The 15,617-nt window shown below is 42.0% G+C and overlaps 2 pseudogenes; one reads left to right on the top strand and one right to left on the bottom strand.

Moving 5' to 3' along the window:
* LOC109230625 lies at positions 13,328-13,888 on the bottom strand (annotated as a pseudogene).
* Positions 13,918-14,778, top strand: LOC109230353 (annotated as a pseudogene).

The following is a 15,617-nucleotide window of genomic DNA, read 5'->3' on the forward strand; positions in this document are numbered from 1 at the left end:
CTCAACATTTGTCGGTTGGTGACACTCAGGACAGTGGGATAGGGACTTCATGAGATCAAGGACGGGGCCATCAACGTCAAAGCTTTTGACGGTTCCCAAAGGTCCACCATTGGGGAAATTAGCCTATGTTTACAAATGGGGCCTACTTGGTTTGATATTGATTTTCAAGTAATAGACATGCCGGCATCTTAAAATCTATTATTGACGACCATGGATTCATGCCGCTAGGGCCGTAGCATCAACACTACATCAAGCAGTGAAGTTTGAGAGGAATCACCAAGAGGTGATCATTCACGGCGACGGTAGCAATCCCATATATAGTCGCCAGACCATCCTGGCAATCGGAGGCAGAAGAAAGATAGGTGGGGAGACCTATCACCACATCGAGCGAGTCAACGCCGTTGACAAGGACAAATGGTGGGACAACAAAATCGAGAGCATATTGAATTGGAGTGGGTACGAACCGGGTAGGGGGCTTGGCAAGAACCTCCAAGGAATTGCTAAGCCTATAAAACTCAAGAAGCATGGCACCACCTTCGGTCTGGGATATGAATATACCTGGGAAGAATTCAACAACTGGTCGCCACCATTGCGCGGTACTTACTATCCGCTGGAACAGCCAATACCACACTTGCAACAGACTTTCCAACCGGCCGATGTTATCTATGGAACAGAAGAAGAGGAAGCACTGGCAGCGGTGAAGAATTTGTTCCTAGAAGACGATGATATGGATTGTTGTGTCATTCTCGAGGAGGAGGGGGAGGAAGGCCCTTCCATACAGGCTGTGAGCAGAGGAGCATGCCTGGACCATCAGAACCACCAAAGCCCGGCGAGCCTCGGGGTAGCAAGGCTGAACAAGCATGATGCACTGTCTTTTATTTTTACTAGTTGACTTTCATTTCTCATTTCTAAATTTCGCAATAAGATCTTCAATGTTCAAAACAATTAGGGAATTTATCAAAGCATTTCTATTTTTCTTATTATTTTCTCTCATTACTTTACTTATACAACATTACTATTGCTCGTCTTGATGAACCAATGACTGTGACATGCAATGAGACAACACAATAAACGGACATAGACTCAGAAGAAGATGACATAGCGGAAGAGATTGTCAAGGAAGTTGAGAATTTTGAAAACAGACCAAAATCCAACCTGGACGAGACTGAGATTGTTAACCTGGGAGACGAAGAGAATGTCAAAGAAACACGAATCAGCATTCACTTATCACTGTCAGAAAAGCAAGAGTACACACAATTTCTAAGAGAATATGAGGACATATTCGCCTGGTCATGTGATGACATGACTGGTCTGAGTACATCTATTTGGCACACAAACTGCCAACTGATCCAACATGTCCGCCTGTAAAACAGAAGCTTAGAAAGTTCAAGCCAGATATGAGTCTAAAAATCAAGGAAGAAGTCACCAAGCAGGTCAAAGCCAAAGTCCTCAGGGTAGTGGAATACCCAACATGGTTAGCTAACATTGTGCCAGTGCCAAAGAAGGATGGAAAGGTCAAAGTCTGTGTCGACTACCAGGATTTCAACCGGGCCAGTCCTAAAGACGATTTCCCTTTACCAAACATACACATCCTGATCGACAACTGCGCCAAGCATGAGTTGCAGTCATTTGTTGATTATTTCGCTGGTTATCATCAGATCTTGATGGACGAGGAAGATGCTGGGAAAACGACTTTCATTGCGCCGTGGGGAATGTACTGCTCTAAGATGATGCCGTTTGGGTTAAAGAATGCAGGGGCCACCTACATGAGGGATATGACCACCATTTTTCATGATATGATACACAAAGAGATCGAGGTGTACGTAGACGACGTCATCATTAAGTCAAAGAAGGCCACTGATCACATGGAAGATTTGAGAAAGTTCTTCAACAGATTGCGGACATACAACCTAAAGCTGAATCCCGCAAAGTGTGCATTTGGGGCTCCCGCTAGAAAATTACTTGGGTTTATTGTGAGTCGCCGAGGAATAGAGATGGATCCATCAAAGGTCAAAGCTATTCAAGAATTACCACCGCCAAAGAACAAGAAGGACGTGATGAGTTTCTTGGGGAGACTCAACTACATCAGCCGGTTCATAGCACAGTCTACAGTTATTTGTGAACCAATCTTTAAAATGTTGAAGAAGGACGCTACAACCAAATGGACCGATGAATGCCAGAAAGCTTTCGACAGAATTAAGGAATACCTGTCCACACTATCGGTTTTAGTCCCGCCTGAGCCAGGTAGACCTCTACTACTCTACATCGCAGTGCTAGATGGTGCCTTCGGTTGCGTCCTGAGGCAACATGATGAAACAGGGAGGAAGGAACAGGCCATTTATTATCTCAGCAAGAAGTTCACTCCATATGAGGCCCGGTATTCTCTTTTAGAGCGCACCTGTTGTGCTTTGACTTGGGTTGCTCAGAAATTGAGGCACTACTTCTGTGCCTATACTACATATCTCATATAAAGGATGGATCCTTTAAAGTACATCTTTCAGAAGCCCATGCCCACTAGCAAGCTAGCCAAGTGGCAAATCCTTTTGAGTGAATTTGACATTGTCTACGTGACTCAGCAAGCAATCAAGGGACAGGAACTAGCAGATCATCTTGCCGAAAATCCCGTGGGTGGAGAATACGAACCCCTAAAGACGTATTTTTCTGATGAAAAGGTATCATTCGTAGGAGAAGACATTGCAGAATCCTATGATGGGTGGAGAATGTTTTTCGATGGAGCAGCAAATTTCAAAGGAGTTGGCATAGAAGCGGTCCTAGTATCAGAAACTGGTTAGCACTATCCAGTGTCAGCTAAGCTCAGGTTCCCCTGCACCAACAATATGGCCGAGTATGAAGCCTGCATCCTAGGGCTCAAAATGGCCATTGACATGAACGTTCAGGAATTGTTAGTAATTGGGGATTCAGACTTACTCATACATCAGGTCTGAGAGGAATGGGCAACCAAGAACTCTAAGATACTCCCGTATCTGCATCACATGAAAGAACTGAAGAAGAGGTTCACAAAGACAGAATCCGGCATGTTCCCAGAATCCAGAATGAATTTGCTGATGCATTGGCCACCCTGTCATCCATGATACAACATCCAGACAAAAACTTCATTGATCCCATTCCAGTAAAGATCCATAATCAGCCAGCTTATTGTGCCCATGTTGAAGTAGAAGAAGATGGAAAACCTTGGTTTCATGATATCAAGGAATATTTGGCAAAGGGAGAGTACCCAAAACTTGCAAATCCTATCCAGAAGCGCACACTTCGGAGGTTATCCAACAATTTCTTTCACTATGGAGGAATCCTATATAGGAGGACTCCCGATTTGGGATTATTAAGGTGTGTCGACGCAAAGGAAGCATCTAAGTTACTGGAGGAAATCCACGCAGGGACCTATGGTCCACATATGAACGGTTTTGTCTTAGCAAAGAAGATCCTCCGAGCTGGTTACTTTTAGATGACTATGGAGACAGACTGCATCCAGTATGTCCGGAGATGCCACCGCTGTCAGATACATGGGGACATGATAAAGGTGCCTCCCAATGAGCTTAATGCGACAAGCTCACCATGGCCTTTCGCCACCTGGGGAATGGATGTCATTGGACCAATCGAGCCTGCCGCCTCCAATGGGCACAGATTCATCCTAGTGGAAATTGACTATTTCACCAAATGGGTCGAAGCAGCATCTTACAGAGTAGTAACTAAGAAAGTAGTGGCAGACTTTGTCCGCGACCGCATTGTTTGTCGATTCGGGATTCCAGAGTCAATCAACACTGATAATGGCTTCAATCTCAGCAGCGACTTGATGAAAGCCATGTGTGAGACTTTCAAGATCAGACACAAGAATTCCACAGCCTACAGGCCGTAAATGAATGGAGCTGCAGAAGCCGCCAACAAGAACATTAAGAAGATACTGAGGAAAACTGTAGAGAAGCATAAGCAGTGGCATGAGAAGCTATCATTTGCTTTATTGGGGTATCGCACCACAGTCCGCACATCAACTGGGGAAACCCCCTATATGCCGGTTTATGGTACAGAAGCCGTCATTCCAGCCGAAGTAGAAATTCCTTCCTTAAGAATCATACTGGAAGCTGAGCTCGACGACGCAGAATGAGTGAAGAGTCGTCACGAACAGTTAGCTCTCATAGATGGAAAAACAATGAATGTAGTTTGCCACGGTTAGCTTTACTAGAACAGGGTGTCCAAAGCCTTCAACAAAAGAGTCAAGACAAGACAATTCACACCAGGGCAGCTGGTATTAAAGAAAATCTTCCCGCATTAAGATGAAGCCAAAGAGAAATTTTCTCCCAACTGGCAAGGTCCATACATGGTTCACCGGGTTCTGACAAGAGGAGCCCTTATACTTGTAGAAATGGACGGAGAGATTTGGCCGAAACCAATCAATTCAGATGCAGCGAAGCGCTATTATGTGTAATCTTATGTTTTCCTATATGATGTATTTGAACTACGTCTGACCTGATTCCTGTTTAAGAGGGGATACGTAGGCAGCCCTATGGGTTCAGTCATAATTCAATGAAATTTTCATTTCCCCCGCAATTGGAAACTGGTGCAGAATTTTGAGGAGGACCCTCAAAATTCTGAAGTAATTTCACCCGATCATTGCAAGCGGCCGCCAGAAGCATCAACCCGTTAAACTAGGGCAGAATTTTGAGGAGGACCCTCAAAATTCTGTAGCAAGAGATGTTGCAATGTCTTGAGCCACGTCACAGTCGTCGGTTAATCTAAAAGTTATTTCTTAAATATATACTTACGACATATTTTTTCAAATTCATGCATGTTTATTATCAAAATCACTTTGTTCAGCAACGCTACCCCCAATGATACTTACCGTATCACCGTATCAAAGCCGAACGGGTCGACAAGGCCATCAGGGATGCGAACTAACTACAAAACTCACGATTTTTCTTTTCATGCAGACATTTGGATTGCGAAAGCACCTAACGTACTGTACACTCACGAGAAAAAACATTGTTCAGGAATACAACTCTCAGAATTGTTGCATTTTCCAGCATTTGCTACCTGCGCACACCGGTGATACGCCCTATATCACAATATCCCTAGCAGTCACATTTCTCGCAGCCTGTTATCAGATAAGGAACTCTATTACCAAACACTGTCTCCATCTGCATCTTTTGCATTGCATAAGGCTACCATTCTGCCTTCCGGGACTAAACGCTGTCTCCATCTCCATTTTCTGCATTGCATAAGGCTACCATTCTGCCTTCCGAGACTAAACGTTGTCTCCATCTGCATCTTTTGCATTGCATAAGGCTACCATTCTGCCTTTCGAGACTAAACACTATCTCTATCTACATTGTCTACATTGCATAAGGCTACCATTCTGCCTTCTGAGACTAAACACTGTCTCCATCTGCATGTTTTGCATTGCATTAGGCTACCATTCTGCCTTCCGAGACTAAACACTGTCTCCATCTGCATCTGCATGGCTGAAAGATCGCCACTTTATTCACGCTTGCATGGCTGAAAGATCGCCACATTATTTACGCTTGCATGGCTGAAAGATCGCCACTTTATATACACTTGCCCGGCTGAAAGATCGCCACTTTATATACGCTTGCCCGACTGAAAGATCGCCACTTTATTTATGCTTGCATGGCTGAAAGATCGCCACCTATTGCATTTCATGGGCTAAAAGATCGCCACCTATTGCATTTCATGGGCTGAAAGATCGTCGAATTATCTGAGGGCGTCATTGTTCGGAGGCATCATCCTCATAGCCCGAGAACACCATGTCATGGCCTGAAGATCCCTTTAATTTTTCGCACATAATTATTCAAAGGCATCATGGTTCGGAGGCATCATTCTCATAGCCCGAGAGCATCATTTCATAGCCTGCGAATCCTTTATTATACGCTTCATGGCCCAGGACGTCATGGCCCGAGGATGTCATCCTAACTGTCCAAAGACAACATTCATGGTCCCACTGGAACTTGCATCATGTTTATATTTATGCACAATATACGCTTGTATTGCTTATTTGCAGGTAAACCGGCGAGCAACGGCCATCTCGGCAGGAGCGATCCCGCTCCAGTTCCCGCAGCCCTATTAGACCTTAACCATTTATCCCAACCTGAATATTGCGTCCGTTCTTGAAAGGTCTCCGTCGGCATATTCCGCCGACGAACCCCGAACTACATATGGCCTGATTCCTGTAAGACCAGGGATATGTAGGCAACTCAAAAACCGGAGTGCGGCTAAACTTCTTCAAAACATTTCGTCCGGTCAATATTGGTCATCATATCTTTACCAGACAACTCTTTCATCCTTCTCGGGTAAAGNTTATATTTTGGATTGTGAAAACCTTTCGCTGGTCGTCTCGGACTGTTGACTCGCATTCTTCTGCAAGCCTCCTTTGTTGCTGAATTGAACTGTGATCTGAGATGTTTTGCCCTTTCTCCGAGTGATGCCTGACCGCTGAACATGAATGTATTCCTCTGTTCTTCAGGCCGGCTCCTGACTGCTGAAAATTAAAATAACTGCCTCTGTTCTCCAGGCGGGCTCCTGATTGCTAAAACTTAGAATATATGCCTCTGTTCTCCAGGCGGGCTCCTGATTGCTAAAACTTGAAATAAATGCCTCTGTTCTCCAGGCGGGCTCATGATTGCTAAAACTTGAAATATATGCCTCTGTTCTCCAGGCGGGCTCCTGATTGCTAAAATCTTGAAATAAATGCCTATGTTCTTCAGGCGGGCTCCTGATTGCTAAAACTTGGAATATATGCCTCTGTTCTCCAGGCGGGCTCTGAAATAAATGCCACTATTCTCCAGGCGAGCTCCTGATTGCTAAAACTTTGAAATAAATGCCTCTGTTCTCCAAGCGGGCTCCTGGTTGCTAAAACTTGAAATAGATGCCTCTGTTCTCCAGGCGGGCTCCTGATTGCTAAAACTTGGAATATATGCCTCTGTTCTCCAGGTGGCTCCTTATTGCTGAACTTGAAAAGTATTCCCTTGTTCTCCAGGTGGGCGCATGATTGCTGAAACTTGAAATGTATTCCCTTGTTCTCCAGGTAGGCGCCTGATTGCCAAACTTGAAACGTATTCCCTTGTTCTCCAGGTGGGCGCCTGACTGCTAACCCTTGAAAGATATTCCCTTGTTCTCCAGGTGGGCGCCTGATTTCAACAAAATAGACAAACAAAGAAAATTTTCTGCCCTAGTTTGGTGGCTGGGCGCATCATGTTACCAAATATTACTAAAAATTTGAAAGCTAAAACTTGAATTGTACTTCCCTTGTTCTCCAGGTGGGCGCCTGATTGCTGAACACTTGAACTGTATTCCCTTGTTCTCCAGGTGGGTGCCTGATTACCAAAACCTGAATTATATTCCCTTGTTCTCCAGGTGGGCGCCTGATTACCAAAACTTGAACCGTATTCCCTTGTTCTCCAGGTGGGCGCCTGATTACCAAAACTCGAACTGTATTCCCTTGTCTTCCAAGTGGGCGCCTGATTGCCAAAAACTTGAACTGTATTCCCTTATTTTCCAGGTGGGCGCCTGATTACCAAAACTTGAATTGTATTCCCTTATTTTCCAGGTGGGCGCCTAATTACCAAAACTTTAATTGTATTCCCTTGTTCTCCAGGTGGGCGCCTGATTGCTGAAACTTGAACTGTAATCCCTTGTTCTCCAGGTGGGTGCCTGATTACCAAAGCTTTAACTGTATTCCCTTGTTCTCCAGGTGGGTGCCTGATTGCCAAAAACTTGAATTGTATTCTCTTGTTCTCCAGGTGGGTGCCTGATTACCAAAACTTGAATTGTATTCCCTTATTTTCCAGGTGGGTGCCTGATTACCAAAACTTGAATTGTATTCCCTTGTTCTCCAGGTGGGTGCCTGATTACCAAAACTTGAATTGTATTCCCTTATTTTCCAGGTGGCCGCCTGATTACCAAAACTTGAATTGTATTCCCTTGTTCTCCAGGTGGGCGCCTGACTGCTGAAATTTGAAATGTATTCCCTTGTTGTCCAGGTGGGCGCCTGATTGCTGAAATTTGAAATGTATTCCTTTGTTCTCCAGGTGGGCGCCTGATTGCTGAAATTTGAAATGTATTCCCTTGTTCTCCAGGTGGGCGCCTGATTACCAAAACTTGAACTGTATTCTCTCCAGGTGGGTGCCTGATTGCTTACACTTGAAATGTATTCCCTTGTTCTCCAGGTGGGCGCCTGATTTCAACAAAATAGACAAACAAAGAAGATTTTCTGGCCTAGTTTGGTGGCTGGGCACAGATGTGAGTGTTAAACTGAATTATTCTACCAACTATTATAAGAATTTGAAAGCTAAGTCCTATTATCCAGGGAGCACCTGACAGCTCCTAACAATTACAAACCTAAGTTATATCTTCTAAAGGTATTACTCCCACTACATTTGTTATCAAAAGGTCTTAAACTACTCCCCATTATCCAGGAGGGTCCTGACAACTTCTAGTTAAAAAAAACAGTTTTAACCTAAGTCATTTCTACTAAAACGTACGATTTCCACTATATCTTGTTATCTAAACAAACCTTAAAACTACGTCCCATTATCCAGGAGGGTCCTGAAAACTCATAATTGAATCCTATCTTAAGCATGCAAACTTTGAAACCAACTTATATTTATGCTAAATTATGCTATTTATGATTGTTTTGAAATTTAAACTAAGTCTCATTTTCCAGGAGGGTCCTGAGAACTCCTAATTGGATCCTACTTCAAACATGCGACTTTGAAACCACTTATATTCCTTGGGGTATCTTTATGCTAAACTATGCTACTCATGATTGTTTTGAAATTTATTTTCCAGGAGGGTCCTGAGAACTCCTACTTGGATCCTACTTCAAACATGCGACTTTGAAACCACTTATATTCCCTGAGGTATCTTTATGCTAAATTATGCTACTCATGATTGCTTAAAAAAAATGGGTCCCATTTTTCAGGAGGGTCCTGACAACTTCTAATTGAATCCTGTCTTAAACCATGCAAACTTTGCAATCAACTTACATTCTTCTATGATTTGTTTTGAAATTTATCTAAGCCCTATTTTTCAGGAAGGTCCTGAGAGTTTACGGTCAAACCTGTTTTGGTGCTTGCTCTTCCCCTACGGAGAGTTCCTCCAAAAAAAATGAATTTTTCTGCCCCTGTTTCAAGCAAAGAACATTTTGTCAGTTTTAAAACGGTGGTGGCTGGTTTGTGGCCTTGACTTTTAGGGTGATTGCTCCTTTTCTTCCCATGATCGCTGATTCCACTTGAAGACCTTGCTTGTTTAGTGACTAACCACTTTCCTCTGTCATCTTTACCATTAAAAATACCTCTGCTCCATTCAGACCCAATACCCTCTATCTGTTGCATTGCTCATGAACTGGCATCTATCCAACCTTTGTGTCTCGCATGAATCCCAAAGCACGTCCATTACCCCTACTCTGTGTATACGCTGTTCTTTCTTGACTTAACCACTGGCTTCGGCCTTGAGGTCTGTTGCTCCTTCATTTTGATTTCCATTCGACGACCTTGCTCATTCCTTGACTAACCACTTCCTTTGTAAGCCTTGACCCGGAAAACACCTCTTCTCGTTCAGGCCCAATACCCTTTATCTGTTGCACCGCTCGTACCGACATTTACCATGTTGTTCATTCCTGATTTGAATCAATGTCCTTGGCCTCGAGATCTGTTGTTCCTTCATTTGCCATGATAACTGGTTCCCACCCGAAGACCTTGCTTGTTTATTGACCTACCACTTTCTTTGTTACCCTTGACATAGAAAATATCCCTGATCCGTTCACCAAACACCCTCCATCTTGTTTCATTGTTCATGAATTGATATGTACCAGACCCTTGTATTTCACACGAATCCCAAAGCACGTCAATTGCCACCCACTCAAGATGTATGTTGTTCTTTCTTGACTTAAACCCCTGGTCCGGTCCTTGAGGTCTACAGCTCCCCTATTTGCCATGATAACTTTGACTTCTGCTTGGAAGGTCTTGCTCGTCACTGGTTTAACACCCTTTTATCAAGCTTATCACAAGAAACCTTTGATCTGTTCGCCCTAACCCTTCATTTGTTGCATCGTTCATGAATTGACATATACCAAGCCTTTGCATTTCACAAGAATTCCCAAAGCATGTTGATTGTTGCCAACTCGGTGTGCCTGATTTTCGTTCCTGACTTGACGTTTTGATGTGTTCACCAGATCCCGTTTTGTTCAATTGGAAAGCTTGGTGGCAGATTTTGAAGTCATTTCTCACTTGTTATGACCAAACAGACTCAGGAGGAGGAAGTAAATGAAACAAAAGGAACACAGTGAAGGACAAAGGAAAGAGATGATTCCTAACAAGAAAACTACGAAGTAGAAATCTATCAGGTGTTAATACCAACTCTAATGACCATGACATGCACCTGTAGATATTGTCAAGCAAAATCTGATGTTCAGCTCTTGTTGTACCTTTTCACCGTGAAACTGGGCTTCAATGCTCCGCTTATCCAATCTGATTCACAATCCTTATTCGACTTGTAGTGCCCGAAGGGTTTTCACCATCAAGCCTCTCTCATTTCGTTCTTTCTCTCAACTTACAGTCGCCTCAAGGTGCCCGTGAAGGTTTTCACCAATATGACTCTCTCATTTTTGATTTCTCTCAGCTTTCATCGCCTTGGGATACCCGTGAGGGTTCTCATCAACAAGACACTCTCATTCTTCATTTCCTTTGTTTGGACCGGAGTGTTGCCTCTGATATGATTCACCTCTACTCGCTTGACTTGGCATCTCTCGAAGACTGATCAGAAGGTCTTCCTTTGGACCGTAATGTGGGCTTTTGGATAGGGTTAGAAATAAAGGGTATCAAAGGCTCAAAACAATTCAACATGGGTTCAAAATTACAACTTTCGGAATCAGGTTTCCCACAACAACCACAACTTCTGCCCCAGTTTCTTCCTTGGGGACTTTGGACTTTTATTTCGGTGTGACTGAACCTCAGAGAGAGGCTGCCTACGTACCCTTTCGGGATCAAGTCAAACGTAGTTCAGGACATAGGAATTACTTTGTTGCTGTGATTTTTCCTTTCTTTTTCTTCCACTTTCTCTTCCTTTCTTTTCTTTCTTCCTTTCTTTTTTTGTTGTTTGTTTTTTCTTTTTTTTTCCTTTTCTTTTTCTTTTTCTTCTCTTTTCTCTTCCTTTTTTCTTTCTTTTCTTCTTCCTTTTTCCTTCTTTCTCTTTTCATTCTTTTCTTTTCCCTTTTTCCTTGACTTATCTTCACGCTTGTGTTTCTGATCTTTGCTACTGATTCCGAAAGAGGGGTATGAAAGAAAATGAATGAAGCTCAAAGGGGGTAACAAAGGATAAAGTGTTTGGATAGCAGAACAAAATGCCTTCATCATTCCAATCTTCAAAACATGCCAAGTACAAACAAATACAATTAAAACAAAGAAGATCATACATAATATCTCTTGACCGCATCGGAATTGATGGTCATTTCAACACGTTTGCCTTCTATGTCTACCAAATATAAAGCACCATTGGACAACACTCTCGTCACGATGAATGGCCCTTGCCAATTTGGGGGCAAACATGTCGTTAGCTTCAAACTGATGTAGCATGATGTATTTCAAAAGTATTTCTTTATGTCCTATCTGCCCCAGTTTCACATGGTTCGGGCTTCAAATGATCTCAAAATGTCCAAATTTGTTCTTATTTCCCTCAAGTGCCCCTATCATCTTCAAAATTGTTTCATTGCTTCATGACTAAACTGACTTTTAAAACCAGGCTGAGAATTATGAATGCATGTCATGTCACTAGAACCAGCAGGAAAAGAACTTTGGAAAGAAAAGAGAACTAAGCAAAAGAAAATGACTAGAAATAACAGAAAACAGGAAATTATATTAGACAGACGGTGAAACGGTTCGAACAACAAGACAAGCAAACTAGACTGGGGTTACAACCCTGGAACAAACCTAGACAGCTCTAAACGAGCTACTACGACTAAACAAACCAAGCAAAATGAAACGATAGAAGGGTTTGAGTCACAAGACAATATCCGGATTACAACCCTGAAATAACCCGGACAACAGAAATGACAACAAAATAAACCACCAAAATTCCACTCCGGCTGACCAAGAAATGGAGCGTCTTCCCAATTACCAAGCACGGCATCTTAGCCACTGAGTTTCGCATCAATACTACCAAGACCATTATCCACTTTAATCAACAAGTTCCCTAGAGGATTCGCATGCTCCCTGTCACTGTCATTGACCACAACTACCCCTTCTTGAATCATTCTTTCTATTTCCCTTTTCAAAGAGCGACAATCTTCAATGCTATGCCCCCGGACTTTAGAGTGGTACATGCATCGAACAGCAGGATCAAAGCCTTTCGCATATGGGTCTGAAAAATTGCTTTTGGGCACCCGTATCAACCTACTCAATTCTGTTGTTCTCTGCCATTGCCTTTTGCCTTTGTGTTGTATGGAAGAGTTACTTTAAAAATCACAAAACCAACCACCTTTTATAAATGATATGACAAAATGAAACCATCACGTTAGCGTTAGGGCATTTAACATAAGATAATTTCACTTTACGTGCAATGCACCTAGCCACAATTATCGGTTCTAAAAATGACTTCGAGGGTACAAAGGTCAGTTGGCATCATCCCAATTGTTTATGTCAACCTCTCTTTTTCTTCCCTTACACTTCTTAGCTTACTCATTTTCTTTCTTTTTCTTTCTAATTATCACTCTTTTTCTTCCTTCTCATTTCTCACATCCCACAATTCTGCCTCTTTTTCCTTTCTCTTTTTCCCATTTTTCCTTTTTTTTTCCTTTTAATAAATAAAAAAAAATAATTCGATCGAACCCTATGTAGGTTTCCTACGTATCATGACCCCACATGAATCAGATCTTTGCGTAGTTCTGGAAGAACGGGAATAAAGTAAACAAACTGACATTCTCCTTTTTTCTTTTTTACCTTAGTGACTACTCTTATGAGAAAAGAGAAATAAAAAGAAGCAAATCTTTTTTTTTTGAATTTTCTAGACTTAATGTTCTATAACCTATTCTAAGCTCAAGCTTAGCGAGCATATATTTTTTCCTTTTTTTGAAACAAATACACTATGGGAAATTATTAAAGGAAAAATCCTACAAGAGAAAAATTATTTTTGACTCTATTTTTTTGTCTATTGTAAAAAAAATCATTAAGAGATCATGAATCAACTTAATAGTGCCTCTAGACTAAACCAAGGAAATGTAACCAGGTACAGATCAGTGCTTTCATGTGCTGAAACTTAAGTGTCAATAGACCAAATCACTATGTGTATAATTTGTCTTCACCAGTTACATCTCCCCGCATTCACCAATCATGCATGCCAGCTTCGGTTTGTTGTTTGCTCCAATAGCCACATTCTCAATCNGACCATGTCCAAGACACGCCCTAAAAACAACATGCTTGTTGTCAAGCTAGTCGCACTTTGCACATGTGACAAAGAACTGACATCCATTAGTGTTTGGTCCACTATTTGCCATTGACAATAGGCCAGGACCAGTTTGCTTGGCAATAAAGTTTCCATCCTCAAACTTGCTTCCATATATGGAAACACATCCACTACCATCTCTCTTTAGGAAATCACCACCTTGAATCATGAAGTCCTTAATTACCCTATGGAACTGAAAATTCTTGAAACCTTGTGGTACTCCTGCTTTCCTGAATTCTCCCGTGCACAGTTGCCTGAAATTCTCAGCAGTTTTGGGAGCGATATCGGCGAAGAGCTCCATCTTGATGCGACCAGCAGGAATATTGTGGCCGATGGTTATGTCAAAAAACACAACTGGGTTCTTTTGTACTTGTGGCCTTAACTGCCACTCCACCACTCCTCCTCCCATGCCGCTCGACGCCATTTTTGTAGAAGTACAAAAGCTGCGATTAGCGGAAGAATTCGCGTTGCTGCTGCTCTTCATCTGGTAAAGAATTGCTGAAAGGTGTGCCCTCAAATTAACCACTCAATTACCAATTACACTTTGCTTCAACAGAACAGGGAAAATTTCTCATTTCCAGATCAGCAGTCTAGGATTGAGCACGCATCTCGCATGGAACAACAGGTTAATCAAAGGAGTGAAAATCATGATTTTACCACAGTACAAGATTGGGATCCAAGAGCGAAAAAAAATATGTCTTTTCTTGAACAAAAGATACATCAACTCCAGGAGCTGGTGCATATAATTGTTGACCACAAAAGTCTAGTTGGGATTCAGGGAAATGACCTTTCAATTCAGCAACAACAGCTAATAACAGCTGATCTTACCTCTATTATTGTTCAATTGATATCAACTGCAGGGAGTCTTTTTCCAACCGTGAAGCATCATACACTTTCCTCCACGAGCCCAACTACTAAGCAACATGCGCAATTAGGTGTTGTTTCGGTTCCTTCTGGAAAAGATATTAATGTCGGTGCACTACCACACAGTATTAATGTAACTAAGGTGGAAGATCAGCCCAACCAAGTTGATCTAATGGGCGATCATGGCATTGAACAGAAGCATGATGTTGACGAACATGAGGCAAAAGATGATGATGAATTCCATGAGGAAGAGAACCTTCCTCCTAGTTCCTACGAGATTCTGCAGCTGGAGAAAGAGGAAATTCTTGCACCTCACACTCATTTTTGCACAATTTGTGGGAAGGGATTTAAGAGAGATGCCAATTTGCAGATGCACATGAGGGTCATGGGGATGAGTACAAAACTCCAGCTACTCTTGCAAAGCCTCAGAAGCATGACTTTGATTTATAATACATTTTTCAAATACAAAATAGGAAACAATAACAAAAGACTCAAAAAACTTAACTAGACTATGACAGACTCTTGCATCAACTAAATGATTGAATACTACTATACAGGACTAGAAAGTAAAACATGAACAATAGACTCTAAAACACAAAAAATCTCCTCAGGCAGCTCCTGAATGCAGTGGTCTTGGGGGTATCTGTCATGCTCAAACTCCGGTAAGTAGATCCACAAGTAGATCCACACCTGTATGAGAAAACTTGAACCAGCACTATGTGAGACAATAACATTCCCTACCAGACACATGCAAGACATGGTTGTGACTATTTTTCTGAATTAACCTATGTGGCTAAAAGTGGCTAAAAATGTAAAATTTGGCTAAGACCCCGCGAAGCCAAGAACCTAAAATTCACTAGGAATACCGGAACCTATGTGGGTTGCCTACGTATCACGTCCCGAAAGACGAGAATCAGGTATGCGTAGTTCGGGCAAATAAAACTAACTATTTTTGAATACAAGACTCTTTTTGTTTTTGTTGGCAAATACACTATTTCTGAAAGCAAGATTCTTTTTTATATTTTCTTTTTCAATGGAAAATAAACAAACTAATTTGAAAATACAACTCTTTTTTTTTCTTCTTTTCCATTGGCAAACAAAACAAACTAAAAAAAACTTTTATTTTTCCTTCCATTTTTCTCAAAAATCCGGCAGAGTTTCGACACTATTCTGACATAATTGACTTTCTACACTGCTATTTCTCTCCTCTTCTTTTTTTTTTTCAATTTTTCCCAAATACTCCAAAGTCGGTCAGCATGCAAGTCCGAGATAAATAAATGCATATGCAA

The sequence above is a fragment of the Nicotiana attenuata genome, chromosome 7, assembly GCF_001879085.1.
Source record: "Nicotiana attenuata strain UT chromosome 7, NIATTr2, whole genome shotgun sequence".
In the NCBI taxonomy this organism is placed as follows: Eukaryota; Viridiplantae; Streptophyta; class Magnoliopsida; order Solanales; family Solanaceae; genus Nicotiana; species Nicotiana attenuata.